This window comes from Oncorhynchus tshawytscha, unplaced genomic scaffold (assembly GCF_018296145.1).
Source record: "Oncorhynchus tshawytscha isolate Ot180627B unplaced genomic scaffold, Otsh_v2.0 Un_contig_7217_pilon_pilon, whole genome shotgun sequence".
In the NCBI taxonomy this organism is placed as follows: Eukaryota; Metazoa; Chordata; class Actinopteri; order Salmoniformes; family Salmonidae; genus Oncorhynchus; species Oncorhynchus tshawytscha.
Window position 1 is genome coordinate 17501 of NW_024609606.1, and position 26660 is coordinate 44160.

Below are 26660 nucleotides of genomic sequence, written 5' to 3' on the forward strand. Positions count from 1 at the left end.
GTGTTAGTAGTAGATGTTGCAACTATAATGTAGTAGATGTAATGTATTAGATGCAGTAACTGTGATGTAGAAGAGGTAAGGTATTAGTATTAGATGCAGTAACTGTGATGTAGTAGAGGCAATGTAGTAGATGTAGTGATCATGATGTAGTAGAGGTAATATAGTAGATGTAACCATGCTGTAGTAGAGGTAATGTATTAGTAGTAGATGTAGTAACTGTGATGTTGTAGAGGTAATGTAGTAGATGTAACCATGCTGTAGTAGAGGTAATGTATTAGTAGTAGATGTAGTAACTGTGATGTTGTAGAGGTAATGTAGTAGATGGAGTAACTGTGATGTAGTAGAGGTAGTGTATTAGTAGTATTGTAGTTCTTACTGTGACTGTGTGTGATATAGTAGAGGTAATGTAGCAGGAGTAGATGTAGCAACTGTGATGTAGTAGAGGTCATGTATTAATAGTAGATGTAGTAACCATGATGTAGTAGAGGTAATATATTAGTAGTAGATAATGTGGTTGTGTGTGTGATATAGTAGAGGTAATGTAGTAGTGTGGTTCTGACCATGACTTTGAGTGTGATATAGTAGAGGTAATGTGGTAGTGTTGTTCTGACTGTTCTGACCGTGATCTGACCATGACTTTAGTGTGTGATAGAGTAGAGGTAATGTAGTAGTGTAGTTCTGACCGTGACTTTGTGTGTGATATAGTAGAGGTAATGTAGTAGTGTAGTTCTGACCGTGACTTTGTGTGTGATACAGTAGAGGTAATGTAGTATTGTAGTTCTGACCGTGACTTTGTGTGTGATATAGTAGAGGTAATGTGGTAGTGTAGTTCTGACCGTGACTTTGTATGTGATATAGTAGAGTTAATGTAGTAGTAGTAGTGTAGTTCTGACCATAAGGGAATGTGGTAGTGTAGTTCTGACCGTGACTTTGTGTGTGAAATAGTAGAGGTAATGTAGTAGTGTAGTTCTGACCGTGACTTCGTGTGTGATATAGTAGAGGTAATGTAGTATTGTAGTTCTGACCGTGACTTTGTGTGTGATATAGTAGAGGTAATGTAGTAGTGTAGTTCTGACCATGACATTGTGTTATATAGTAGGAGGTAATGTAGTAGTAGTAGTGTAGTTCTGACCCTAAGGTAAGGTGGTAGTGTAGTTCAGACCGTGACTTTGTGTGTGATATAGTAGAGGTAATGTAGTAGTGTAGTTCTGACCCTAAGATAATGTGGTAGTGTAGTTCTGACCGTGACTTTGTGTGTGATGGCCTTCTTGAGTCCCTCAGGAGAGATCTGGAGCAGCTCAGCTAGCACTCTGATCTCCTGATCACTGACCACCGTCGCCACCTCCTGGCCTTCAACCTGTATTACAACAGGGTTAGGGTTATAGTGTTAGGGTTAGGTTTAGGGACAGGGTCAGGGTCAGGGTTAGGGTTAGGGTTATAGGGTTAGGGTCAGGGTTATAGGGTTGGGTCAGGGTTATTGGGTTAGGGTAATGTAGGGTTAGGGTCAGGGTTATTGGGTTTGGGTCAGGGTTATTGGGTTAGGGTCAGGGTTATAGGGTTAGGGTCAGGGTTATTGGGTTAGGGTTAGGGTTAGGTTTGGGTTATTGGTTTAGGGTCAGGGTTATTGGGTTAGGGTCAGGGTTATTGGGTTAGGGTCAGGGTTATTGGGTTAGGGTTAGGGTTATAGGGTTCTGAGTCAGGGTTATTGGGTTAGGGTAGGGTTATAGGGTTAGGGTCAGGGTTATTGGGTTAGGGTCAGGGTTATAGGGTTAGGGTCAGGGTTATTGGGTTAGGGTCAGGGTTATAGGGTTAGGGTAGGGTTATTGGGTTAGGGTTAGGGTTAGGGTTTGGGTTATTGGTTTAGGGTAGGGTTATTGGGTTAGGGTCAGGGTTATTGGGTTAGGGTCAGGGTTATTGGGTTAGGGTTAGGGTTTAGGGTTAGAGTCAGGGTTATTGGGTTAGGGTCAGGGTTATAGGGTTAGGGTCAGGGTTATTGGGTTAGGGTCAGGGTTATAGGGTTAGGGTCAGGGTTATTGGGTTAGGGTAGATAGGGTTAGCAGCTCAGCTAGCACTCTGATCTCCTGATCACTGACCACCGTCGCCACCCCTGCCCTTCAGCCTGTATTACAACAGGGTTAAGGTTATAGTGTTAGGGTTAGGGTTAGGGATAGGGTCAGGGTCAGGGTTAGGGTTATAGGGTTAGGGTTATAGGGTTAGGGTTATAGGGTTAGGGTTATAGGGTATAGGGTTAGGGTTAGGGTTATAGGGTTAGAGTTATAGGGTTAGGGTTTAGGTTAGGGTTATAGGGTTATAGGGTTAGGGTATAGGGTTATTGGGTTAGGGTTATAGGGTTAGGGGGTTATAGGTTAGGGGGTTAGGGTTATAGGGTTAGGGTTATGGGGTTAGGGTTATAGGGGGGTTATAGGGTTATAGGGTTAGGGTTATAGGGTTAGGGTTATAGGGTCAGGGTTATAGGGTTATAGGGTTAGGGTTATGGGGTTAGGGTTAGGGTTATGGGGTTAGGGTTAGGGTTATAGGGGTTAGGGGTTATAGGGTTAGGGTTATAGGGTTAGGGTTATAGGGTTAGGGTTATAGGGTTAGGGTTATAGGTTAGGGTTATAGGGTTAGGGTTTAGGGTTAGGGTTATAGGGTTAGGGTTATAGGGTTAGGGTTTAGGGTTATAGTGTTAGGGTTATAGGGGGATATAGGGTTATAGGGTTAGGGTTATAGGGGGTTTGGGGTTAGGGTTAGGGTTATAGGGTTAGGGTTATAGGGTTAGGGTTAGGGTTATAGGGTTAGGGTTAGGGTTATAGGGTTATAGGGTTAGTGTTAGGGGTTAGGTTATAGGGTTATAGGGAGGGTTAGGGTTATAGGGTTAGGGGGTTAGGGTTATAGGGGGTTATAGGGTTATAGGGTTATGGGGTTAGGGTTAGGGTTATAGGGTTATGGGGTTATTGGGTTAGGTTATAGGGTTAGGGTTATAGGGTTAGGGTTAGGGTTATAGGGGGTTATGGGGTTATGGGGTTAGACCATGGGGTTATAGGGTTATAGGGTTAGGGTTATGGGGTTATAGGGTTATAGGTTAAGGTTATAGTGTTAGGGTTAGGGTTATAGGGTTAGGGTTATAGGGTTAGGGTTATAGGGGTTAGGGTTAGGTTATAGGGTTAGGGTTATAGGGTATAGGTTAGGGTTATAGGGTTATAGGGTTAGGGTTATAGGGTAGGGTTATAGGGTTATAGGGTTAGGGTTATAGGGTTATAGGGTTATAGGGTTATAGGGGGTTATAGGGGGTTAGGGTTATAGGGTTAGGGTTATAGGGTTAGGGGGTTAGGGTTTAGGGTTATAGGGTTAGGGTAGGGTTAGGGTTATAGGGTTAGGGTTATAGGTTAGGGTTATAGGGTTAGGGTTATAGTTTAGGGTTATAGGGTTATGGGGTTATAGGTTATAGGGTTAGGGTTATAGGGTTATAGGGTTATAGGGTTAGGGTTATAGGGTTAGGGTTATAGGGTTATAGGGTTATGGGGTTATAGGGTTAGGGTTATAGGGTTAGGGTTATAGGGTTATGGGGTTATAGGGTTAGGGTTATAGGGTTAGGGTTATAGGGTTAGGGTTATATAGGGTTATAGGTTAGGGTTATGGGGTTATAGGGTTAGGGTTATAGGGTTAGGGTTATAGGGTTATGGGGTTAGGGTTAGGGGGTTATAGGGTTAGGGTTATAGGGTTATAGGGGTTATAGGGTTAGGGTTATAGGGGTTAGGGTTATGGGGTTATAGGGTTAGGGTTATAGGGTTAGGGTTATAGGGTTATAGGGTTATAGGGTTAGGGTTATAGGGTTAGGGTTATAGGGTTATAGGGGTTAGGGTTATATAGGGTTATAGGGTTATGGGGTTAGGGGTTAGGGTTAGGGTTAGGGTTTATAGGGGGTTAGGGTTAGGGTTGGGGTTATAGGGGGTTATAGGGTTAGGGTTATGGGGTTATAGGGTTATAGGGTTATAGGTTAGGGTTATAGGGTTATAGGGTTATAGGGTTAGGGTTATAGGTTATAGGGTTAGGGTTATGGGGTTAGGGTTATAGGGTTATAGGGTTAGGGTTAGGGGTAGGGTTAGGGTTATAGGGTTATAGGGTTATGGGGTTATAGGGTTAGGGTTAGGGTTATAGGGTTAGGGGTTAGGGTTAGGGTTATGGGGTTATAGGGTTAGGGTTATAGGGTTATAGGGTTATAGGGTTAGGGTTATAGGGTTAGGGTTAGGGTTATAGGGTTTAGGGTTATAGGGTTATAGGGTTATAGGGTTATAGGTTTAGGGTTAGGGTTATAGGGTTAGGGTTATAGGGTTAGGGTTATAGGGTTAGGGTTATAGGGTTATAGGGTTATAGGGTTATAGGGTTATAGGGTTAGGGTTATAGGGTTAGGGTTATAGGGTTAGGGTTAGGGTTAGGTTATAGGGTTATGGGGTTATAGGGTTATAGGGTTAGGGTTTAGGGTTATAGGGGGTTAGGGTTATAGGGTTAGGGTTATATATGGGGTTAGGGTTATAGGGTTATGGGGTTAGGGTTATAGGGTTAGGGTATAGGGTTATAGGGTTATAGGGTTAGGGTTAGGGTTATAGGGTTAGGGTTATAGGGTTATGGGGTTATAGGGGTTATAGGGTTATAGGGTTTAGGGTTAGGGTTTAGGGTTATAGGGTTAGGGTTATAGGGTTTAGGGTTATAGGGTTAGGGTTATAGGGTTATAGGGTTAGGGTTAGGGTTATAGGGTTAGGGTTATAGGGTTAGGGTTATAGGGTTATGGGGTTAGGGTTAGGGTTATAGGGGTTATAGGGTTAGGGTTATAGGGTTAGGGTTATAGGGTTAGGTTATAGGGTTAGGGTTATAGGGTTAGGGGTTATAGGGTTAGGGTTATGGGGTTATAGGGTTATAGGGTTAGGGTTATAGGGTTAGGGTTATGGGGTTATAGGGTTATAGGGTTATGGGGTTATAGGGTTAGGGTTATAGGGTTAGGGTTATATAGGGTTAGGGTTATAGGGTTAGGGTTAGGGTTATAGGGGGGTTATAGGGTTATAGGGTTAGGGTTATAGGGTTATGGGGTTAGGGTTAGGGTTATGGGGTTATGGGGTTTAGGGTTATAGGGTTAGGGTTATAGGGTTAGGGTTATGGGGTTAGGGTTATAGGGTTAGGGTTATAGGGTTAGGGTTATAGGGTTAGGGGTTAGGGTTATATGGGGTTAGGGTTATGGGGTTTTTGGGGTTATAGGGTTATAGGGTTAGGGTTATAGGGTTAGGGTTGGGGTTAGGGTTAGGGTTATAGGGTTAGGGTTTAGGGTTAGGGTTAGGGTTAGGGTTAGGGCCAGGGTTGGGGTTAGGGTTATAGGGTTAGGGTTATAGGGTTAGGGTTATAGGGTTAGGGTTAGGGTTATAGGGTTATAGGGTTATAGGGGTTAGGGGGTTAGGGTTAGGGTTATGGGGTTATAGGGTTATAGGGTTAGGGTTATAGGGTTAGGGTTATAGGGTTTAGGGGTTATAGGGGGGTTATAGGGTTAGGGTTATAGGGTTAGGGTTATAGGGGGGTTATGGGGTATAGGGTTATAGGGTTAGGGTTATAGGGGTTAGGGTTATAGGGGGTTATAGGGTTAGGGTTATAGGGTTATAGGGGGTTATAGGGTTAGGGTTAGGGGGTTATGGGGTTATGGGGTTATAGGGTTATAGGGTTATAGGGTTTTAGGGTTATAGGGTTAGGGTTAGGGGGTTATAGGGTTAGGGTTATAGGGTTATAGGGGTTATAGGGTTAGGGTTATAGGGTTAGGGTTATAGGGGTTATAGGGGGTTATAGGGTTAGGGTTAGGGTTATAGGGTTATAGGGTATAGGGTTATAGGGTTAGGGTTATAGGGTTATAGGGTTATAGGGTTAGGGTTATAGGGTTAGGGTTATAGGGTTAGGGTTATAGGGTTAGGGGTTATAGGGTTTATAGGGTTATAGGGTTAGGGTTAGGGTTATAGGGTTAGGGTTATAGGGTTAGGGTTATAGGGTTAGGGTTATAGGGTTATAGGGTTATAGGGTTAGGGTTAGGGTTATAGGGTTAGGGTTATAGGGTTAGGGTTATAGGGTTAGGGTTATAGGGTTAGGGTTATGGGGTTAGGGTTATAGGGTTATAGGGTTATAGGGTTATAGGGTTAGGGTTATAGGGTTATAGGGTTATAGGGTTATAGGGTTAGGGTTATAGGGTTATAGGGTTTAGGGTTAGGGTTATAGGGTTATAGGGTTATAGGGTTATAGGGTTAGGGTTATAGGGTTAGGGTTATAGGGTTAGGGTTATAGGGTTAGGGTTATAGGGTTATGGGGTTATGGGGTTATAGGGTTATAGGGTTATAGGGTTATAGGGTTATAGGGTTATAGGGTTAGGGTTATGGGGTTAGGGTTATAGGGTTAGGGTTAGGGTTATAGGGTTATAGGGGTTATAGGGTTAGGGTTAGGGTTATGGGGTTTAGGGTTATAGGGTTAGGGTTATAGGGTTATAGGGTTATAGGGTTAGGGTTATAGGGTTAGGGTTATGGGGTTAGGGATAGGGTTATAGGGTTAGGGTTAGGGTTAGGGTTTAGGGTTTAGGGTTAGGGTTATAGGGGGGTTATGGGGTTATAGGGTTATAGGGTTATAGGGTTATAGGGTTATGGGGTTATAGGGTTATAGGGTTAGGGTTATAGGGTTATAGGGTTAGGGTTATAGGGTTATAGGGTTATAGGGTTATAGGGTTATAGGGTTATAGGGTTATAGGGTTATAGGGTTAGGGTTATAGGGGGGTTAGGGTTAGGGTTATAGGGTTATAGGGTTTAGGGTTATGGGGTTATAGGGTTATAGGGTTATAGGGTTAGGGTTATGGGGTTATAGGGTTATAGGGTTATAGGGTTATAGGGGGGTTATAGGGTTATGGGGTTATGGGGTTATAGGGTTAGGGTTATAGGGTTATAGGGTTATAGGGTTAGGGTTATAGGGGGGTTTAGGGTTAGGGTTATAGGGTTATAGGGTTATAGGGTTATAGGGGGTTAGGGTTATAGGGTTATAGGGTTAGGGTTATAGGGTTAGGGTTATAGGGTTATAGGGTTATGGGGTTATAGGGGGGTTATGGGGTTTAGGGTTAGGGGGGTTTAGGGTTATGGGGTTATAGGGTTATAGGGTTATAGGGTTAGGGTTAGGGTTATAGGGTTATAGGGTTATGGGGTTATAGGGTTATAGGGTTATGGGGGGGTTATAGGGTTAGGGTTATGGGGTTATGGGGTTATGGGGTTATAGGGTTATAGGGTTAGGGTTATGGGGGTTATAGGGTTAGGGTTAGGGTTAGGGTTATAGGTTAGGGTTATAGGGGGGTTATTATGGGGTTAGGGTTATGGGGTTATATAGGGGTTATAGGGTTATGGGGTTATGGGGTTAGGGTTATGGGGTTATAGGGGGTTATAGGGGGGTTATGGGGTTAGGGTTATAGGGTTATAGGGTTAGGGTTATGGGGTTATGGGGTTATGGGGGGTTATAGGGTTAGGGTTATAGGGTTATAGGGTTATAGGGTTATAGGGGGGTTATAGGGTTATAGGGGGGTTATGGGTTAGGGTTATAGGGTTATAGGGTTAGGGTTATAGGGTTATGGGGTTATGGGGTTATAGGGTTATAGGGTTATAGGGTTAGGGTTATAGGGTTATGGGGTTATAGGGTTATGGGGTTAGGGTTATAGGGTTAGGGTTATAGGGTTATAGGGTTATAGGGTTAGGGTTATGGGGTTATAGGGTTATAGGGGGGTTATAGGGTTATAGGGTTATGGGGTTAGGGGGTTATAGGGGTTAGGGTTATAGGGTTATAGGGTTATGGGGTTATGGGGTTATGGGGTTATAGGGTTATAGGGTTATAGGGTTATAGGGTTAGGGTTATAGGGTTATAGGGTTATAGGGTTATGGGTTAGGGTTATGGGGTTATAGGGTTATAGGGTTATAGGGTTATAGGGTTATAGGGTTAGGGTTATAGGGGGTTATAGGGTTATAGGGTTATAGGGTTATAGGGTTATAGGGTTATAGGGTTTAGGGTTATAGGGTTATGGGGTTATAGGGGGTTATAGGGTTATAGGGTTATAGGGTTATAGGGTTATAGGGGGTTATAGGGTTATGGGGTTATGGGGTTATAGGGTTATGGGGTTATGGGGTTATAGGGTTATAGGGGGTTATAGGGTTATGGGGGGTTATAGGGTTATGGGGTATATGGGGTTATGGGGTTTATAGGGTTATAGGGTTATAGGGGTTATATACATTAAATACACTATATACTGTATATTATACTATATTATAAAACACACTGTTATATACATTAAATACACTATATACTGTATATTATACTGCCATATAAAACACACTGTTATATACATTAAATACACTATATACTGTATATTATACTGTAGTGTAAAACACACTGTTATATACATTAAATACACTATATACTGTATATTATACTGCCATATAAAACACACTGTTATATACATTAAATACACTATATACTGTATATTATACTGCCATATAAAACACACTGTTATATACATTAAATACACTATATACTGTATATTATACTGTACTGTTAAAACACACTGTTATATACATTAAATACACTATATACTGTATATTATACTGCCATATAAAACACACTGTTATATACATTAAATACACTATATACTGTATATTATACTGTAGTATAAAACACACTGTTATATACATTAAATACACTATATACTGTATATTATACTGCCATATAAAACACACTGTTATATACATTAAATACACTATATACTGTATATTATACTGCCATATAAAACACACTGTTATATACATTAAATACACTATATACTGTATATTATACTGTAGTGTTAAAACACACTGTTATATACATTAAATACACTATATACTGTATATTATACTGTAGTATAAAACACACTGTTATATACATTAAATACACTATATACTGTATATTATACTGCCATATAAAACACACTGTTATATACATTAAATACACTATATACTGTATATTATACTGCCATATAAAACACACTGTTATATACATTAAATACACTATATACTGTATATTATACTGCAGTGTTAAAACACACTGTTATATACATTAAATACACTATATACTGTATATTATACTGCCATATAAAACACACTGTTATATACATTAAATACACTATATACTGTATATTATACTGCCATATAAAACACACTGTTATATACATTAAATACACTATATACTGTATATTATACTGCAGTGTTAAAACACACTGTTATATACATTAAATACACTATATACTGTATATTATACTGCCATATAGAAAAACACACTGTTATATACATTAAATACACTATATACTGTATATTATACTGCAGTGTTAAAACACACTGTTATATACATTAAATACACTATATACTGTATATTATACTGCCATATAAAACACACTGTTATATACATTAAATACACTATATACTGTATATTATACTGTAGTGTTAAAACACACTGTTATATACATTAAATACACTATATACTGTATATTATACTGCCATATAAAACACACTGTTATATACATTAAATACACTATATACTGTATATTATACTGTACTGTTAAAACACACTGTTCTATACATTAAATACACTATATACTGTATATTATACTGCCATATAAAACACACTGTTATATACATTAAATACACTATATACTGTATATTATACTGCCAGTATAAAACACACTGTTATATACATTAAATACACTATATACTGTATATTATACTGTAGTATAAAACACACTGTTATATAACTTAAATACACTATATACTGTATATTATACTGCAGTGTTAAAACACACTGTTATATACATTAAATACACTATATACTGTATATTATACTGCCATATAAAACACACTGTTATATACATTAAATACACTATATACTGTATATTATACTGCAGTATAAAACACACTGTTATATACATTAAATACACTATATACTGTATATTATACTGCCAGTATTAAAACACACTGTTATATAACATTAAATACACTATATACTGTATATTATACTGCAGTGGTAAAACACACTGTTATATACATTAAATACACTATATACTGTATATTATACTGCCATATAAAACACACTGTTATATACATTAAATACACTATATACTGTATATTATACTGCCATATAGAAAAACACACTGTTATATAACTTAAATACACTATAAACTGCATATTATACTGCAGTGGTAAAGCACACTGTTATATACATTAAATACACTATATACTGTATATTATACTGCCATATAAAACACACTGTTATATACATTAAATACACTATATACTGTATATTATACTGTAGTGGTAAAACACACTGTTATATACATTAAATACACTATATACTGTATATTATACTGCCATATAGAAAAACACACTGTTATATAACTTAAATACACTATATACTGTATATTATACTGCAATATTAAAACACACTGTGGGTTAAGGGTTAAAGGTTAGAGGTTAGGGGTTAGAGGTAGAGGTTAGGGGTTAGGGGTTTGAGGTAGAGGTTAGGGGTTAGAGGTAGAGGTTAGGGGTTAGAGGTAGAGGTTAGGGGGTTAGGGGTTAGAGGTTAGGGGTTAGAGGTTAGGGGGGTTAGGGGAGGTTAGAGGTTAGGGGTTAGGGGAGGTTAGGTTAGAGGGGTTAGAGGTTAGAGGTTAGGGGTTAGGTTAGGGTTAGTAAACATTCCCTAGGGTTAGGACAGTAGAGGTTAGAGGTTAGGGGTTAGGGGTTAGGGGTTAGAGGAGGTTAGAGGTTAGGGGTTAGGGGTTAGAGGTTAGGGGTTAGGGGTTAGGGTTAGGGGAGGGGTTAGAGGTTAGGGGTTAGAGGTTAGAGGTTAGGGTTAGAGGTTAGAGGTTATAGTTACCTGGTATGGCTGGAAGTAAACATTCCCTAGGTGTAGTACGGAGGACAGTAGTCTACAGATGGGTTAGAGGTTAGGGGTTAGAGGTTAGGGGGGTTAGGGGTTAGAGGTTAGGGGTTAGAGGTTAGGGGTTAGAGGTTAGAGGTTATAGTACCTGGTATGGCTGGAAGTATACATTCCCTAGGTGTAGTACGGAGGACAGTAGTCTACAGATGGGTTAGGGGTTAGAGGTTATAGTACCTGGTATGGCTGGAAGTATACATTCCCTAGGTGTAGTACGGAGGACAGTAGTCTACAGATGCCGTTCTGCTCATCAGGACTGAAACACAGGATGTCCATGGCACTCTGCACACGACGGAAATCTGCTCCGTCATCCTTCCCCTCTATCGCACAGTCACCACCCTGATACAGAGGGACACACCAAGGGAGAAATTCTGGTGTAAATATTGGAGGGAATGAAAATTAGACGGAGGGTCCGGGTTGTTCTCCCCTGGATCCTTTTTTTGTTACATTTTAAAAGCATTTCCTGCAATTATACACAGTTTGACGTGACCTATCATGCCTCTCTTGAGGGATATTTTGTGAGGTATATGGAGGGGTATTTTGAAAACAATATACGTGGAAGGATAAGTAGAGGCCACTCAACCACACCATTCTGTTGTTGGGATACGACCCACACCATTCTGTTGTTGGGATACGACCCACACCATTCTGTTGTTGGGATACGACCCAAACCATTCTGTTGTTGGGATACGACCCACACCATTCTGTTGTTGGGATACGACCCACACCATTCTGTTGTTGGGATACGACCCACACCATTCTGTTGTTGGGGCACGACCCACACCATTCTGTTGTTGGGATAGGACCCACACCATTCTGTTGTTGGGGTACGACCCACACCATTCTGTTGTTGGGATACGACCCACATCATTCTGTTGTTGGGGCACGACCCACACCATTCTGTTGTTGGGATAGGACCACACACCATTCTGTTGTTGGGGTACGACCCACACCATTCTGTTGTTGGGATAGGACCCACACCATTTTGTTGTTGGGGCACGACCCACACCATTCTGTTGTTGGGATAGGACCCACACCATTCTGTTGTTGGGATACGACCCACACCATTCTGTTGTTGGGGTACAACCCACACCATTCTGTTGTTGGGGTACGACCCACACAATTTTGTTGTTGGGTACGACCCACACCATTCTGTTGTTGGGATACGACCCACATCATTCTGTTGTTGGGTATGACCCACACCATTCTGTTGTTGGGGTACGACCCACACCATTCTGTTGTTGGGGTACGACCCACACCATTCTGTTGTTGGGGTACGACCCACACCATTTTGTTGTTGGGGTACGACCCACACCATTCTGTTGTTGGGGTACGACCCACATCATTCTGTTGTTGGGGTATGACCCACACCATTCTGTTGCTGGGGTACGACCCACACCATTCTGTTGTTGGGGTACGACCCACACCATTCTGTTGTTGGGGTACGCCCCACACCATTCTGTTGTTGGGAATGACCCACACCATTCTGTTGTTGGGGAATGACCCACACCATTCTGTTGTTGGGTACGACCCACACCATTCTGTTGTTGGGTTACGCCCCCACACCATTCTGTTGTTATCAATAAGTAACCCAAACCATTCTGTAAAAAGAGGTAGATCTGTCCACACCATTCTGTTGTTGGGATTGAAAGCCCCACACCATTCTGTTGTATGTGTTATAGATCTGTCACACCATTCTGCCAGTCTAAGAAGAGGTACACCATTCTGTTGTTGGGATCTGTCCCAAACCATTCTGTTGAAGAGGTAGAACTGTTCCACACCATTCTGTTGTTTCTCATTGAAAGCCATTCACCATTCTGTTCTATGGGCAATATCTACCCACACCATTCTGTTGTTGGTCTTTTACACGTTAACTTCTAAAACAACCATTCTTTTGATTATGGAAAATATACCCACACCATTCTGTTTAGAGGACCAAACACCATTCTGTTGTTGGGGAATGACCGAAATTTGACACAATTCTGTTGTTGGAAATGGAGTGTGACCCACACCATTCTGTTGTTGGGGTACGACCCACACCATTCTGTTGACCCGACCAAATTCACATAGAAATGTGTGTTATCAATAAGTAATTCTCGTTGAAAGCCAGTCTAAAAAGAGGTAGATCTGTCCTATATGTTATAGATCTGTCATTCCCATTGAAAGCCAGTCTAAGAAGAGGTAGATCTGTTCTATGTGTTATAGATCTGTCATTCTCATTGAAAGCCAGTCTAAGAAGAGGTAGATCTGTTCTATGTGTTATAGATCTGTCATTCTCATTGAAAGCCAGTCTAAGAAGAGGTAGATCTGTTCTATATGTTATAGATCTGTCATTCTCATTGAAAGCCATTCTAAAATGTGGTAACTGTTCTATGTGCGCAATATCTATGCTGGAACAGAACCGGTCTTAACATTTTGTTTTTGCGTATTTTACATTCAGTAAACTTCTAAAACAACAATATTTTTTGATTATGGAAAATATATTTCACAGCGGTTTAGAGCTCAACATCTTTACCAACATCTTTACATCAGTGGTCAACAACTCACTGGAGACAGCTGGCCCTCTCCACCAAACACTAGACTTGCTCGTTTTGTCACGTAAACGAAATTTGACAAACTATTTTATCAACCTGGAAATGGAGGTGTGATTTCTCAACGTTGCACCTTTAAAGACATTATTGGAGGACGAATCAACCTATTCTGTGTACAGTGTGTGTGTGTGTGTGTGTGTGTGTGTGTGTGTGTGTGTGTGTGTGTGTGTGTGTGTGTACAGTGGCCCTACCTGGTTGAGGTCAAAACTCATGTCTCCGCCTCTTGCAGGTAAAACTCAGCGATCTTTTGGTGAGGCTCCAGACCAGACAGCATCTCATAGAAGATGTGGTAGTTTCTCTCTGATTTACCCTGAACACACACACACACACACACACACACACACACACACAACACATATGGGTTAGAAGATACAGTACAACATAGCTGGGGTTGGAACTGGTTCAGGGAACAGTACAGAAAACTGGAAAATGAGGAACAGAAACAGAACCCGGAACGAAAGTGATCTATACTGTTCTGGAACAGAACCGTTATTTAGAAACATGGGAACCAGTTAAGAAAGTTATTTTACGTTTCGGGGCATTTTTTTCAGTCCCACACAAAAAAACGTAAGAAGTGCCTATGTCAAGTTTTCACTCTGTCCCTCAGAAACGTCTTCCAGTGTTTGACTGCCTGCTCAACATCTTTACCAGTGGAGGCTACCTGCCCCTCCCCTCTCTGAAGCATCATAGCTGTAGCCCCTCCACGTCAACAACTCACTGAGCTACAGCTGGCCCTCTCCACGTCAACAACTCACTGAGCTACAGCTGGCCCTCTCCACGTTCAACAACTCACTGAGCTACAGCTGGTCAACAACTCACTGAGCTACCTTATCAACAACTCACTGAGCTACAGCTGCCCTCTCCACGTCAACAACTCACTGAGCTACAGCTGGCCCTCTCCTTATCAACAACTCACTGATCTACAACTGGCCCTCTCCTTATCAACAACTCACTGATCTACAGCTGGCCCTCTCCTTATCAACAACTCACTGAGCTACAGCGCTGGCCCTCTCCTTATCAACAACTCACTGAGCTACAGCTGGCCCTCTCCTTATCAACAACTCACTGATCTACAGCTGGCCCTCTCCACCTCAACAACTCACTGATGTGGTGTGGTGTGTGTGTGTGTCTCACCTGAAAGATGATGCGGGACTTCTCCAGCAGATACTGAGACGTTATGGCACCACTGATCACACCCCTACACACACACACACACATCACACACACACACACACACACACACACACACACACACACACACACACACACACACACACACACACACACACACACACACACACACACACACACACACACACACCACAGTGAGTTCTCTTGTCTCTCAGTGTTAAGTAACCCACGGTTCATTAATAAGTCACGTATGACTGAGCATTATGGGAGTTCAGCTCACACCGTGTCACACCGTGTACCTGTCCAACATCAGGGTGTCACTGATACTGTAGCCACCGCCCTGTTACACCAGCGGAGTTACCGTGGTAACGTGGCGTACGGACCACAGGAGGTTGGTGGCACCTTAATTAGGGAGTGAAGGCTCGTAGTATTGGCTGGAGCGGAATCAGAGGAACGGTATCAAATGCTTCAGACACGTGGTTTCCAGTCACTCTGTCCTCCCCTCAGCAGCCTCCACTGGTACAGACAGAGTTACCATGGTAACATGGGGTATAGACGGAGTTACCGTGGTAACGTGGGGTATATACAGAGTTCCCGTGGTAATGTGGCGTATAGACAGAATTACCGTGGTAACATGGGGTACACAGAGTTCCCGCTCCCATCAGCTGATATAAGAAGGGCTTCATGAATACATTTGATTGACTGATTGACTGTGGTAACAAATTAACGTAAATACACTACTCACTCCTCATAGCCTGGTTCCTCTCTAGGTTTATAGGTGTTGTAATGTGATGAAATGCTTCTACCTGATTGATTGATTGATTGACTGTGGCAACGTAATAATGTAAGCGCAGTACTCACTCCTCCAGAAATATCTCCACATATTTCCCAAAGCGGCTAGAGTTGTCATTCCGGACCGTTTTGGCATTCCCAAAGGATTCCAACAGGGGCGTGGCCTCCAGGATCTGTTACCATGACAAACAATCAGTACTAGGAGTAGTTACTAGGGTTGCTAACAGTAGTTACTATGGGAACAACAACCAACAACCACTGCAACCGCAACAAAAGCTACAGACACATTACCTCAATCTGGGGGGGTCAGAGACGGAGGGAGAGAGAGAGAGAGACAACAGTTAGGGTAATAACAGGAAGTTACGGTCAGTATGTTTACATGTACACCTGTTGTAATATTGTGTTTACCTGTTGTGTTTACCTGTTGTGTTTACCTGCTGTTTAATCTTGTGTTTACCTGTTGTGTAATGTTGTGTTTACCTGCTGTGTAATGTTGTGTTTACCTGTTGTGTAATGTTGTGTTTACCTGCTGTGTAATGTTGTGTTTACCTGTTGTGTTTACCTGTTGTGTTTAACTGTTGTGTAATGTTGTGTTTACCTGTTTACCTGTTGTGTAATGTTGTGTTTACCTGCTGTGTAATGTTGTGTTTACCTGCTGTGTAATGTTGTGTTTACCTGCTGTGTAATGTTGTGTTTACCTGTTGTGTTTACCTGCTGTGTAATGTTGTGTTTACCTGCTGTGTAATGTTGTGTTTACCTGTTGTGTAATGTTGTGTTTACCTGTTGTGTGATGTTGTGTTTACCTGTTGTGTAATGTTGTGTTTACCTGTTGTGTAACGTTGTGTTTACCTGTTGTGTAATGTTGTGTTTACCTGTTGTGTTTACCTGTTGTGTAATGTTGTGTTTACCTGTTGTGTAATGTTGTGTTTACCTGTTGTGTAATGTTGTGTTTACCTGTTGTGTAATGTTGTGTTTACCTGTTGTGTAATTGTGTTTACCTGTTGTGTAATGTTGTGTTTACCTGTTGTGTATGTTGTGTTTACCTGTGTAATGTTGTGTTTACCTGTTGTGTAATGCTGTGTTTACCTGTTGTGTAATGTTGTGTTTACCTGTTGTGTAATGTTGTGTTTTACCTGCTGTGTAATGTTGTGTTTAATGTTGTGTTTACCTGCTGTGTAATGTTGTGTTTACCTGTTGTGTAATGTTGTGTTTACCTGTTGTGTAATGTTGTGTTTACCTGTTGTGTAATGTTGTGTTTACCTGTTGTGTTTACCTGTTGTGTAATGTTGTGTTTACCTGTTGTGTAATGTTGTAATGTTGTGTTACCTGTTGTGTTTACCTGTTGTGTAATGTTGTGTTTACCTGTTGTGTAATGTTGTGTTTACCTGTGTGTGTAATGTTGTGTTTAATGTTGTGTTTACCTTGTGTAATGTTGTGTTTACCTGTTGTGTAATGTTGTGTTTACCTGTTGTGTAATGTTGTGTTTACTGTTGTGTTTACCTGTGTAATGTTGTGTTTATGTTGTGTTTACCTGCTGTGTAATGTTGTGTTTAATGTTGTGTTTACCTGCTGTGTAATGTTGTGTTTACCTGTTGTGTAATGTTGTGTTTACCTGTTGTGTTTACCTGCTGTGTAATGTTGTGTTTACCTGTTGTGTGTTTACCTGCTGTTGTGTTTACCTGTTGTGTAATGTTGTGTTTACCTGTTGTGTAATGTTGTGTTTACCTGTTGTGTAATGTTGTGTTTACCTTACCTGTGTAATGTTGTGTTTACCTGCTGTGTAACATTGTGTTTACCTGTTGTGTAATGTTGTGTTTACCTGCTGTGTAATGTTGTGTTTACCTGTTGTGTAATGTTGTGTTTACCTGCTGTGTAACATTGTGTTTACCTGTTGTGTTTACCTGTTGTGTAATGTTGTGTTTACCTGCTGTGTAATGTTGTGTTTACCTGTTGTGTAATGTTGTGTTTACCTGCTGTGTAACATTGTGTTTACCTGTTGTGTAATGTTGTGTTTACCTGCTGTGTAACATTGTGTTTACCTGTTGTGTTTACCTGTTGTGTAATGTTGTGTTTACCTGCTGTGTAATGTTGTGTTTACCTGTTGTGTAATGTTGCGTTTGTGATGTATAGCTGTCAGGTAACGCAGGACCATTTTCGTGGCTTCAGTCTTCCCTGACCCGCTCTCCCCACTGAAATACATTATCATCATTATCAATATACCCTGACCCATTCTCCCTACTGAATCACATTATCAACATCATTATCAGTCTTCCCTAACCCGTTCTCCCTACTGAATCACATTATCAACATCATTATCAGTCTTCCCTAACCCGTTCCCCCTACTGAATCACATTATCATAATCATTATCAGTCTTCCCTGACCCGTTCTCTTCACTGAAACACATTACATCATTATCAGTCTTCCCTGACCCGTTCTCCCCACTGAATCACATTATCATAATCATTATCGGTCTTCCCTGACCCGTTCTCCTCACTGAAACACATTAACATCATTGTCAGTCTTCCCTGACCCGTTCTCTTCACTGAAACACTTTAACATCATTATCAGTCTTCCGTAACCCGTTCTCTTCACTGAAACACATTAACATCATTATCAGTCTTCCCTGATCCACTCTCCCGACTGAAACACATTATCGTCATTCTCAATCTTCCCTGACCTGCTCTCCCCACTGAAACACATTATCAACATTAAAGCATTATCAACATTAAACCATGATCAACATTAAACCATTAGCAACACTAAACCGTTATCAACAGTAAACCATATCAACATTAAACCATTATCAACATTAAACCATATCAACATTAAACCATTATCAACATTAAACCATATCAACATCAAACCATTATCAACATGATCAGTCTTCCCATTGAAACACATTATTAATATTACCAACGTTTTCAAGATTATCAACCAATATCAAACAATACTAACAAATATGAACCCAAATGAATGCACTATCAATATTTTCAAGGCAAACTGCATTACTGAAGCATTACTGAAGCATTAACACCATTATCAGTATCGTCACTCCCAGTAGCAGTACATTATCCACAGTGCCTTCAGAAAGTATTCATACCCCTTCACTTGATTCCACAGTTAGTTGTGTTACAGCCTGACTTCAAAATGGATTAAATGTATGTATTTTTTCTCACCCATCCATCTGCACACAACACCTCATAATGACAAAGTGAATGCATGTTTTCTAGATGTTTTGGTGAATGTATTGAATATTAAATAAAGAAATATCAGATTTGCATAAGTATTCACATCGCTGAGTCAGAACTTTGTAGAAGCACCTTTGGCGGCGTTTGAAGATGTGAGTCTGTCTGGGTGAGTCTCTAAGGGCTTTCCACCCCTGGATTGTGCAACATTTGCACGTTATTCTTTTCAACATTCCACAAGTTCTGTCAAATTGGTTGTTGATCACTGCTAGACAACCATTTCCAAGAATTGCCATAGATTTTCAGATATATTTAAGTCAAAAATGTTACTCGAAACATTCACTGTCTTCTTGATAAGCAACTCCAGTGTAGATTTGGCCTTGTGTTTTAGGTTATTGTTCTGCTGAAAGGTGAATTCATCTCCCAGTGTCTTTTGGAAAGCAGACTGAACCAGGTTTTCGTCTAGGATTTTGCCTGTGCTTAGCTCCATTCCATTTCTTTTTATCCTGAAAAGCTCCTTAGTCATTAACAATTACAAGCATAACCATAACATGATGCAGCCACCACTATGCTCGTGTTCAGGACAAAAAGTTAATTGTTTTTCCACATTTTTTGGGGCATTACATTAGTGCCTTGTTGCATACAGGATGCATGTTTTAGAATATTTTTTATTCTGTATGTTATTCCTTATTTTCACTCTCTGTCATTTAGGTTAGTTTTGTGGATTAACTACAATGTTGTTGATCCATCCTCAGTTTTCTCTTATCACAGCCATTAAACTCTAAATGTTTTAAAGTCACCATTGGCCTCATGGTGAAAATCCCTGAGCGGTTTCCGTCCTCTCCGGCAACTGAGTTAGGAAGGACGCCTGCACCTCTGTAGTGACTGGGTGTATTGATACACCATCCAAAGTGTAATTAATAACTTTACCATGCTCAAAGGGATCTTCAATATTTTTTTAGTTTTTCTTACCCATCTACCAATAGGTGCCCTTCTTTACGAGGCATTGGAAAACCTCCCTGGTCTTTGTGGTTGAATCTGTGTTTGAAATATAATACCCCAACTGAGGGACCTTACAGATAATTGTATGTGTGGGCTACAGAGATGAGAGATGTTTACAGAGATGTTTATTATTATATAAACTACCGGTCAAAAGTTTTAGAACATCATTCAAGGGTTTCTCTTTATTTAAAAAAACTATTTTCTACATTGTAGAATAATAGTGAAACATCAAAACTATGAAATAACACACATGGAATCATGTAGTAAATCTCTTGAGCATCAGACCCTTTAAAAAAAATGACATAACCAAATCTAACTGTCTATAGCTCAGGAACTGAAGCAGGGATATGCATATTATTGATACCATGTGAAAGAACACACTTTGAAGTTGGAGGAAATGTGAAAGGAATGTAGGAGAATATAACACATTATATCTGGTAGAAGATCATTTTAAACTTTTTAAAAATTCATTTGTACCATTGTCTTTGAAATGCAAGAGAAAGGCCATAATGTATTATTCCAGCCCAGGCACAATTTCGATTTTGGCCAGTAGATGGTAGCACTGCATGTGCAAAGTTTTAGACTGATCCAATGAGCCATTGCATATCTATTAAAAATGTTGTATCAAGACGGCCCAAATGTGCCTAATTGTTTTTTTCAATCATTTTCAAGTTCATAACTGTGCACTTTCCTCAAACAATAGCATGGTATTATTTCACTGTAATAGCGACTGTAAATTGGACAGTGCAGTTAGATTAACAAGAATTTAAGCTTTCTACCAATACCAGACATGCCTATGTCCTGGGAAATGTTGTTACTTACAACCTCAGGCTAATCACATTAGCCTACGTTAGCTCAACCGTCTTGGACACCAATCCTGAAGTTAAACAAATCAGAATATATTTTATATTTGAGATTCTTCAAATAGCCAACCTTTGCCTTGATGACAGCTTTGCACACTCTTGGCATTCTCTCAACAAGCTTCATGAGGTAGTCACCTGGAATGCATTACAATTAATAGGTGCACCTTGTTAAAAGTTAATATGTGGAATTTCTTTCCTTCTTAATGTTTTTGAGCCCGTCAGTTATGTTGTAGGGGTGGTATACAGAAATTAGCTCTATTTGGTAAAAATCCAAGTCTGTATTATGGCAAGAACAGCTCAAATAAGCAAAGAAAAACGACAGTCCATCATTACTTGAAGACATGAAGGTCAGTCAATAAGGACAATTTCAAGAACTTTGAAAGTTTCTTCAAGTGCAGTTGCAAAAACCATCAAGCACTATGATGGAACTGGCTCTCATGAGGACCGCCACAGGAAAGGAAGACCCAGAGTTACCTCTGCTGCAGAGGATAAGTTCATTAGTGTTACCAGCCTCAGAAATTACAGCCCAAATAAATGCTTCACAGAATTCAAGTAACAGACACATCTCAACATCAACTGTTCAGAGGAGACTGCATGAATCTGGTCTTCATGGTCGAATTTCTCTAGAGAAACCACTACTAAAGGACACCAATAAGAAGAAGAGACTTGCTTGGGCCAAGAAACACGAGCAATGGACATTAGACTGGTGGAAATCTGTCCTTTGGTTCCAACTGCAGCATCATTGTGAGACGTGGTGAGGGTGAACGGATGATATGGATGATAACGGATGTGTATTTCCCACCGTGAAGCATGGAGGAGGAGGTGTGATGGTGTGGAGGTGCTTTGCTGGTGACACTGTCTGTGATTTATTTAGAATTCAAGGCACACTTAACCAGCATGGCTACCACAGCATTCTACAGCGATACGCCATCCCATCTGGTTTGCTCTTAGTGGGACTATCTTCTGTTTTTCAACAGGACAATGACCCAACATACCACCAGGCTGTGTAAGGGCTATTTGACCAAGGAGAGTGATGGACTGCTGCATCAGATGAACTGGCCTCCACAATTTCCCGACCTCAAACAAATTGAGATGGTTTGGGATTGGTAGGACAGCAGACTTAAGGAAAAACAGCCAACAAGTGATCAGCATATGTGGGAACTCCTTCAAGACTGTTTGAAAAGCATTCCAGGTGAAGCTGGTTGAGAGAATGTGAAGTGTTCAAAAAGTGTGGCTATTTGAAGAATCTGAAATATAAAATATATTTTGATTTGGTTAAGACTTATTTGCTTACTACATGATTTCTTATGTGTTATTTCATAGTTTTGATGTCTTCACTATTATTCTACAATGTAGAAAATAGTAAAAATAAAGAAATACTGAATGAGTAGATGTTCTAAAACTTTTGACCAATAGTGTACATATATATATTTTTTTACAAGGCAAGCATATTTGTACTCCTGAACTTATTTAGGCTTGACATAACAACCACGTATTGACTCAACACATGTAAAGCTTTTCATTTTTAGTTGGTAAATATTTTGAAAAAACATAATTCCACGTTGACATTATGTGGTTTGTAGGTCAGTGACCTTAAATAAATCTTAATTATAAATTCAGGCTGTAACAACAAAAAAACGTGTAAAAAGGGGCGTGAATCCATTCTGAAGGTACTGTCTACAGTTACATTATCCCCACTACAACACATTATCTGTGATATTCCAGCATTCCATAATGTGTCAACATTATCACAGAAACGTGTAAAAAGCCAAGGGGTGTGAATCCATTCTGAAGGTACTGTCTACAGTATACATTATCCCCACTACAACACATTATCTGTGATATTCCAGCATTCCATAATGTATCAACATTATCACAGAAACGTGTAAAAAGGGGTGTGAATCCATTCTGAAGGTACTGTCTACAGTATACATTATCCCCACTACAACACATTATCTGTGATATTCCAGCATTCCATAATGTGGCAACATTATCACAGCATTATCACAACACAATCCATGTATCAACATTATCACAACACCATCACAGAAATGTGTACAAAATCACAAGGGGTGTGAATCCATTCTGAAGGTACTGTCTACAGTATACATTATCCCCACTACAACACATTATCTGTGATATTCCAGTATTCCATAATGTGGCAACATTATCACAGCATTATCACAACACAATCACATCGTTATCACAACATTATCACAACACCACCACATCATTATCACAACATTATCACAACGCCATCACAACATTATCACACCATTATCACAGCGTTATCACAACATTACATTGACTTGTACCTGATGATGATGCACTGGTTGTGTTTAGCATCCATCATGGTGGTGTAGGAAACACTGGCGATGGAAAACAGATGCCTGGGAGAGAAGAACAAAGAGTGGTACACATCTATAAGACTGACCGGGTACTGAACCATTCATACTGAGACTGACCGGGAACTGAACCATTCATACTGAGACTGACCGGGTACTGAACCATTCATCCTGAGACTGACCGGGTACTGAACCATTCATACTGAGACTGACCGGGTACTGAACCATTCATACTGAGACTGACCGGGTACTGAACCATTCATACTGAGACTGACCGGGTACTGAACCATTCATCCTGAGACTGACCGGGTACTGAACCATTCATACTGAGACTGACCAGGTACTGAACCATTCATAATGAGACCCGACCGGGTACTGAACCATTCATCCTGAGACTGACCGGGTACTGAACCATTCATACTGAGACTAACCGGGTACTGAACCATTCATCCTGAGACTGACCGGGTACTGAACCATTCATCCTGAGACTGACCGGGTACTGAACCATTCATCCTGAGACTGACCGGGTACTGAACCATTCATAAATGAGACCTGCCGCCCCTCCACTCTAAACACTAGTCTACCTGCCACCCCTACACTCTAACCACTAGTCTACCTGCCACACCTACACTCTAACCACTAGTCTACCTGCTGCCCCTACACTCTAACCACTAGTCTACCTGCCGCCCCTACACTCTAACCACAAGGCTACCTGCCGCCCCTACACTCGAACCACTAGTCTACCTGCCGCCCTTACACTCTAACCACAAGTCTACCTGCCGCCCCTACACTCTAACCACAAGGCTACCTGCCGCCCCTACACTCGAACCACTAGTCTACCTGCCGCCCTTACACTCTAACCACAAGGCTACCTGCCGACCCTACACTCGAACCACTAGTCTACCTGCCACCCCTACACTTTAACCACTAGTCTACCTGCCGCCCCTACACTCTAACCACAAGGCTACCTGCCGCCCCTACACTCGAACCACTAGTCTACCTGCCGCCCTTACACTCTAACCACTAGTCTACCTGCCGCCCCTACACTCTAACCACCAGTCTACCTGCCGCCCTTACACTCTAACCACTAGTCTACCTGCCGCCCCTACACTCTAACCACTAGTCTACCTGCCACCCCAGGTAGAGTCAGGGGGTTGGTGACTCAGTACAGGACAGAGTCATCCTATCCACTCACACAGGCTCTCCCCTCTCCTGTTACTTACTGTGTGTTACTGTGTGTCGTTGTAAAGTGTGTGTGTGTGTGTTTGTGTATGTGTGTGTGTGTGCGTGTGTGTTGTGAAGTGTGTGTGTGTGTGTTCTCTGGATACTAGATGTAATATGTCAGGACAATCAATACGAATATTCTCCCTGGCAACCAGCCAGCCGCATAGCAACACAAACCTCACACATGAGAATAACACACACACACACACAGAGTCAGCGTGTTCTTACGGAGGGTTGTCTGCTGTCCCGCGTCCTTCATACTGCAGCACCACGTCTGTCCCGTACATGTTGAACATCTTATAGGGGTTCACCGAGACCAGGATACTACCTATATATGTCTAGAGACAGAGAGGTACATGTTGACCAGGATACTACCTATATATGTCTAGAGACAGAGAGGTACATGTTGAACATCTTATAGGGGTTCACCGAGACCAGGACACTACCTATATATGTCTAGAGACAGAGAGGTACATGTTGACCAGGATACTACCTATATATGTCTAGAGACAGAGAGGTACATGTTGAACATCTTAAAGGGGTTCACCGAGACCAGGACACTACCTATATACAGTGCCTTGCGAAAGTATTCGGCCCCCTTGAACTTTGCGACCTTTTGCCACATTTCAGGCTTCAAACATAAAGATATAAAACTGTATTTTTTTGTGAAGAATCAACAACAAGTGGGACACAATCATGAAGTGGAACGACATTTATTGGATATTTCAAACCTTTTTAACAAATCAAAAACTGAAAAATTGGGCGTGCAAAATTATTCAGCCCCTTTACTTTCAGTGCAGCAAACTCTCTCCAGAAGTTCAGTGAGGATCTCTGAATGATCCGATGTTGACCTAAATGACTAATGATGATAAATACAATCCACCTGTGTGTAATCAAGTCTCCGTATAAATGCACCTGCACTGTGATAGTCTCAGAGGTCCGTTAAAAGCGCAGAGAGCATCATGAAGAACAAGGAACAAACCAGGCAGGTCCGAGATACTGTTGTGAAGAAGTTTAAAGCCGGATTTGGATACAAAAAGATTTCCCAAGCTTTAAACATCCCAAGGAGCACTGTGCAAGCGATAATATTGAAGTGGAAGGAGTATCAGACCACTGCAAATCTACCAAGACCTGGCCGTCCCTCTAAACTTTCAGCTCATACAAGGAGAAGACTGATCAGAGATGCAGCCAAGAGGCCCATGATCACTCTGGATGAACTGCAGAGATCTACAGCTGAGGTGGGAGACTCTGTCCATAGGACAACAATCAGTCGTATATTGCACAAATCTGGCCTTTATGGAAGAGTGGCAAGAAGAAAGCCATTTCTTAAAGATATCCATAAAAAGTGTCGTTTAAAGTTTGCCACAAGCCACCTGGGAGACACACCAAACATGTGGAAGAAGGTGCTCTGGTCAGATGAAACCAAAATGGAACTTTTTGGCAACAATGCAAAACGTTATGTTTGGCGTAAAAGCAACGCAGCTCATCACCCTGACCACACCATCCCCACTGTCAAACATGGTGGTGGCAGCATCATGGTTTGGGCCTGCTTTTCTTCAGCAGGGACAGGGAAGATGGTTAAAATTGATGGGAAGATGGATGGAGCCAAATACAGGACCATTCTGGAAGAACACCTGATGGAGTCTGCAAAAGACCTGAGACTGGGACGGAGATTTGTCTTCCAACAAGACAATGACCCAAAACATAAAGCAAAATCTACAATGGAATGGTTCAAAAATAAACATATCCAGGTGTTAGAATGGCCAAGTCAAAGTCCAGACCTGAATCCAATCGAGAATCTGTGGAAAGAACTGAAAACTGCTGTTCACAAATGCTCTCCATCCAACCTCACTGAGCTCGAGCTGTTTTGCAAGGAGGAATGGGAAAAAATTTCAGTCTCTCGATGTGCAAAACTGATAGAGACATACCCCAAGCGACTTACAGCTGCAATCGCAGCAAAAGGTGGCGCTACAAAGTATTAACTTAAGGGGGCTGAATAATTTTGCACGCCAAATTTTTCAGTTTTTGATTTGTTAAAAAAGTTTGAAATATCCAATAAATGTCGTTCCACTTCATGATTGTGTCCCACTTGTTTTTGATTCTTCACAAAAAATACAGTTTTATATCTTTATGTTTGAAGCCTGAAATGTGGCAAAAGGTCGCAAAGTTCAAGGGGGCCAAATACTTTCGCAAGGCACTGTATGTCTACAAAGCCTACCATCAGTAACACACTACGCTGCCAGGGACTCAAATCCTGCAGTGCCAGACGTGTCCCCCTGCTTAAGCCAGTACATGTCCACGTTCGTCTGAAGTGTGCTAGAGAGCATTTGGATGATCCAGAAGAAGATTGGGAGAATGTCATATGGTCAGATGAAACCAAAATATAACTTTCTGGTAAAAACTCAACACGCCGTGTTTGGAGGAAAAGAATGCTGAGTTGCATCCAAAGAACACCATACCTACTGTGAAGCATGGGGGTGGAAACATCATGCTTTGGGGCTGTTTTTCTGCAAAGGGAC

At 41.1% G+C, this 26660-nt stretch overlaps 1 pseudogene; it reads right to left on the minus strand.

Annotated features, from left to right (window-relative positions):
• The window catches only part of LOC121845257, a 54715-nt pseudogene that overhangs the window by 17299 nt on the left and 10756 nt on the right, over positions 1–26660 (minus strand).